This window comes from Mus caroli, unplaced genomic scaffold, assembly GCF_978045245.1.
Source record: "Mus caroli unplaced genomic scaffold, Mus_caroli_1 scaffold_13, whole genome shotgun sequence".
Lineage (NCBI taxonomy): Eukaryota > Metazoa > Chordata > Mammalia > Rodentia > Muridae > Mus > Mus caroli.
The window spans coordinates 7,213,115-7,219,114 of NW_028227268.1; positions in this window are offsets into that span (position 1 = coordinate 7,213,115).

Below are 6,000 nucleotides of genomic sequence, written 5' to 3' on the forward strand. Positions count from 1 at the left end.
GCTACACTCTGCACAGCGTGGAGCTACAACTCAGGATCTTCCTGAGGTATCATCTCAGCTGCATGACCAGCACCTCGCTCTCTCTTTGTATCTTCATCAGCCCTACCCCATCTACCCACCATGGTCAGCCCAGGGTGAGAATCGATGAAACACAGCCCAAGCTGCAGAAAGACAGCTGTGTGTGCCCTGCTGGAAAAGCTTGTGCAGAGCCTGGGACAGAAGCACAGAGAAGCAGAAGAGACCAGTGGGGTGGCTCGGTCACCTATCCTACAACTCTGTCATAGGAAACTCTGTGAAAGCAGAGCAAGCGTTCATTCTCCATTTTCTGGACACTGAGCCCGCCCCTAGCGTGCACTTCTGAGGAAAGGAGAGGACTAAAACCTGCCTGACAGGCCCAGGGTCTGGATTGCAGAGAACTTGGGAATCCATGACTTAGCCAGCAGGAGTGTTTTGCTCCAGGGGTCAGGGGCAGAAGGCTGCACAGCCTTAAATAGATCTCCGGACGACACAGACTGGAGGCATGTGGGCTTTAAGCAAAGGTTAGCCAGGAGAGGGCAGCAGAGAGCTCAGGAGGCAGAGAGAGCTATGTCTTCCCACCTGGATCCTCCCCGTGGCCCACACTGCATACAGCTGCACTGCAGAGGAAGTCAGGCGAAGGGTAGCTCATAGAGTAACTACCAACAGCACCAGCCAGGACGGTAGACACCACGAGAATGGTCCCCTGCTCACAGGGTTATCTTTGACTGTAGTTGGCGCGTGGGGAAGAAACTTAACATGAACTCTGCCTTTTGCGAGATGCTTCCATTGCACAGCACAGCTGACGTGCACATTGCAAAGACATCATATCTCCAGAACAGCCTCATCTTGCAAGACTCAGACTCTAAGCCTACTGAGCAATGCCTCCCTTCCCCACCCCGACCCCCCAACACTACCTCACCTCACCTCACCAGGCCCTGGCTACCATCTAACGTTTTGCCTCTGGGAGTTTTGCTAATGCACCCGAGTAGAATCAAGAGGTGTCTGCCATTCTGGGGTTGCTTTGCCTTAGCATCAGTCACGTCCCCAAGGACCATCCACCTTCCAGTGGGTGACAGAATTCCTTTATGTTAAATGCTGAAAGGCATCCCACTGTGTGGATATACCACACTTTCTTCCTCTGCTCATTTACTCACAGGCGTTTTGTCTTTTCTTGGCCTTTGTGGATAATGTTACAGAGAACATGAGTGTATTGGTGATTGTGATGGTTAATCTTGATTGTTGATTTTGCTGGGTTCAGAATCACCTAGGAGACACACCTCCAAGCCTCTCTATGATGGTGCTTCCAAAGTTTAACTGAGGAGGGATGACCCACCCTGACTGTGAACACTCACCATCCCATAGCCTGGGATCTCAGACTGAATAAAAGGGAGGAAAGAGATAAAGCAAACTGAGCATCCATTTATCTGTCTCTCTTTCCTTCCTAAGAACAAAGTGTGGCTAGCCAGCTCTTGACTCTGGTGCTACAAATAGATCCATTCCAGCTGCCATGGGGTCCCCAACATGATGGACTGTAGCCCTTCCAACCATGAGCCAACACAAACCTTCCTGCCTTCCTTCAGTCTCTTTTCTCAGGTGTTTTGTCACAGCAGTGACACAAGTAATTAGCATGTATACCCAAGAGTATTGCTGGGTCACATGACAATCCTCATTGTAATCTTTTGGAATGATCTCTGTATCCTTTTCTGCAATGGCTACAATGTTTTATATTCCCACCAACAGGATGTAAACATTCCAAGTTCCCCACATTCTTCATCTGCATTTACTGTTTTCTGTCTGCTTATTTGTGATTACAACCCTTCTCCAGGTGGTTTAATTTATATTATTTCCCTGATAATTGGAGATGTTGGGCATCTTGCTACATCCTTACCGTTCAAGTCCTTTGTCCATTAAAAACAATTTTTTTTTACTTTAATTTGTATTCTTTAATTATGTGCATCTGCGTGTAGCTTTGTGCCATTGACGTAGTACTTGTGAGGGTCATAAGAGGGCATCAGATCCCCTGGGACTGGAGTGACAGATGGCGGTGAGTCACCTAATTTGTGTGCTGGGAATTCAACCTAGTTCTTCTGCTAGAGCAGTGGGTGTTGTTAACTGAGGAGCTGTCTCTCCCACTTGCTTTGTCTGCTTTTTAGCCAGATTGTTTTTCTATATATTCTAGATATAATCTCTCCTCAGATATACTATTTTTAAACATTCTCTCCCATTCTGTAACTATTCTTTTTTTTTTTTTACAGCCAAGATGAGGAAACTTATTGAGTGTTTTCAGTTTTGCACATTGCAGTTGCAATGCAGTCTACTTTAGCTACACAATACATTTTATTGTTGGGCAAAAGAGAGAAGGAGCCTATTTTTCCTGAAGCAAAGGACAGAAGAAATCACATAAGAGGAAATTTCCCCTTATAATTAGATGGCACCATTTAGTTTTGGGAACTAGCCAGACCGTAAGCTCAAGAGTCTTAAGCAATAAAATTATTTTTATTTTATTTTTTATTAGGTATTTTCTTCATTTACATTTCAAATGCTATCCTGAAAGTCCCCTATACCCTCCCCCCACCCCACCCTGCTCCCCAACCCACCCACTCCTGCTTCCTGGCCCTGGCCTTCCCTTTATATACGGGGGGATTATATATTGGGGCATATAATCTTTGCAAGACTAAGGGCCTCTCCTCCCAATAATGACTGGCTAGGTCATCTTCTGCTACATATGCAGCTAGAGACATGAGCTCTGGGGTTACCAGTTAGTTCATATTGTTGTTCCTTCTATAGGGTTGCATTCCATTGGGGGCCCTGTGTTCCATCCAATAGATGACTGTGAGCATCCACTTCTGTATTTGCCAGGCACTGGCATAGCTTCGTGTAACTATTCTTTATACTCTATGAAGAGTGTTGCTCAGTGACCCCAGGGTCATAAAAGCTAGCCCTGCCCCTCACCACCTGTAGCACTCAGGAAAGTGGGCCCTGCACTTTGCCTGGGCAACACAGTGGAGCTGGTCCTGATGGCAAAGGCACCAGTGAGCCAGCTCAAAAGTACGGATGCAGGAGAACTGGCCCATCCCATTGCCAGCTGTAGCACTTGGGAGAATGGCCCTGCACCTTGACTAGGCAACACAGTGGAGCTGGCTCTGGCGGTGTGGGTATGGGTGAGTCAGCTCAGAGGGCATGAGAGTGAGAGACCTGACCCTGCCTTCTGCCAATGATAGCATTGGGTAGCCTAGCCAGAGCATTCCTGGAGAACTTGCCCTGGTGGCTCAGATAAAGGAGAGCTGTCAGGCTATTCAGGTTAGCTACCACCCAGGTCCAGATCCATGGCTCTGAGTAAACCCACCCCAAAATCTACATCATCTGTGAACTGTTGGAGCATGGGAAATGGCCAGTCCTGCTGACCCAAAGCTGCAGGATCTCCATGACACAGGGCAACAACAGAGTAAGCAGGAGAAGTCCCAGTGAGGATCCAATATTGATAGTGTCACAGAAGCCAGAGACCTCAACCAGACCAATGACTCGTAATGAACATCTAAAAGTAAAGAAGGTGGACAGAGGGATACAGTGTGGGACAGACACACTGTGAGACACACTGTGAGACACACTGCGACACACCACAGCGTCCACGATGAAATATTTTCTCTGTATTGTTTGTTTTGTTTATTTGTTTGTGTGTTTTTTACTTTGGGGGGAGGTTATAAGGGTGGAGGGTGGATCCAAGGGGGTGGGGAGATCAGTGGGACTGGAGTGCATGATGCACAACTCACAAAGAATCAATAAAAATTTAAAGAAAATTAAAGGAGTGTTGCTCAGAGGCTGGAAAGATGTAACTGTGATTAAGATCATTGGCCTCTTCCAGAGGACCCAGGTTCAATTCCCAGCATCCCAGAGGACCCAGGTTCAATTCCCAGCATCTACATGGAAGCTCACAACTGTCTGACATCCTTACACAGACATAAATGCAGGCAAAATACCAATGCACATAAAATAAAAATAAATCATTAAGAAATGTAAAAAGAGTGTTCCTCTTTTGTCTATATATGAAGTTGTGGATAATTTATGGCAGGGCAAACATGACTTGAAACAAGCTGGCTGTGAGAGTTGGGTAAGGACTTCACTTTCTATGAGAAGATTAAAGCATATTCACATGAGTGTAAAATAGACTGTCACATCCCAAACTAACAACATTGTTTCTGTTACGTGAATAAATATTTTTCCTTTTCTTTTTGTGGGTTGGTTGGTTGTATGTTTATGCCAGACTCTCACATATCTCAGGCTGGCCTTGAATTCACTATGTAGCTGAGGATGGCCTTGAACTCATGATCCCTGCCTCCACCTCAAAACTGCTGGAACAACAGATGTGGTTTCTTCGTGTGCAGTTTTATGTGGTGCGGGGTATTCAACCCAGACATAGCACTCTACCAACTACATCCCAACCTGTTTTCTAGCTATATTTTAAAATCTTTTTGACAATTTTATACATGTATACAGTGTACTATCACGTTCAATCCCACTGCCTTCTCCCATTCTCATCTCAATCTTGCAACTTCTACTTTCAAGTCTTATGGGGTTTGTTTTTTTTTTTTTGGGGGGGGGGTAGGAAGGAGTCTTGTGCAGGTGGCCACAGTTGCTCTGTGATCATGATGGCAACATCTACATCATGCCAGAGGACAGTATTTCACAGTATTCCTTTCATGGTTTGAATATGCTTGACCCAGGGAGTAGCACTATTTGGAGGTGTGGCCTCATTGGAGTGGTTGTAGCCTTGTTGGAGTGTGTATGGACTTGTTGAAGTAGGTGTGTTAATGTGGGTGTGGGCTTTAAGACCCTGACCTACCTGCCTGGAAGCCAGTCTTCTCCTGTTTGCCTTCTGAAGCAAGATGTAGAACTCCCAGCTCCTCCAGCACCATGCCTGCCTGGATGCTGCCATGCTTCCCTACATGAAGATAATAAGGTTGTGTTTTATAAGAGTTGTCTTGGTCATGGTGTCTGTTCACAACAGTCAACCCTAACTAAGCCATCCTCCCATCCTTCAAGTCTTGCACTCTCTGCAGCCAGTCTTCTTCAGTGTTCCCTGGGCCTTGGAGGGGGTGACACGGATGTGGTGTTTATGGATGAGCACCCACGGTCACTCATTCTCAGCACTTGGACCCGGGAGGAGGTTCTTCTTCTCCGACCAAGGCCAAGGGCGGCACTTGTCCCTGTATACAAACACAAAGATTTAGAAAGCAGTTTGACTATGTGTCTGTTTGGCAAAATACCAGAGTGCTTCTGAGCAAGGGTACAATACTAGGCTGTCACTCTTTCCCAGGTAGTGGGCCTGAAATTCAAGCAGATAGTGGTTGGCTACTGTTAAGGCCTAGGTGAAATGTTTAGGTTTAGGTAATGGTTGCCTGTCTAGTCTACCACTTTGTGCTGTTACTAACATTACTAGAAAACTTTCTCATATGTTGTTTCTGCTGTTCACCAGGAGGCTCTGCGCTTTGGTGTTCTTGGAAACCAATCACAACAGAAGTCACTTAGAACTGCTTTGTATAGTCAGCCACAGTAAGCTTGGACATGAACCAACCACCAGGCAGCAATTCCTGCACCTGGGTATGAGCTTTTAAGGTCTTTGCTTTTATAAGTTGTCCCTGGGATGGACCCCCAACATAAGAGGGACCTCTGCACCAATAAAAGAATCTATATGGAATAAGACTTCCACTTTGAGTAGGGGTCGAGTAAAGTTTATCTCCCTGGGAACTCTTTCTGTCCTACTTGGCAGAAAGAGACATGTATGTTGGTAACTGACATCCTGGTTGGTATGTTAAGACATGAATGTTAGACAAGGCAAGTTCCCTGCCACCACTGAATACCCCAACCAACGGAATCAGGATAAGTGTACAACAAAGGCATGTTTCTAAGGAAACCACCATCCCTAAATCCTGATTGGTGGAATCACTTGGCACAGATGGTTGTAGATTTGGGACTTAAAAGCCC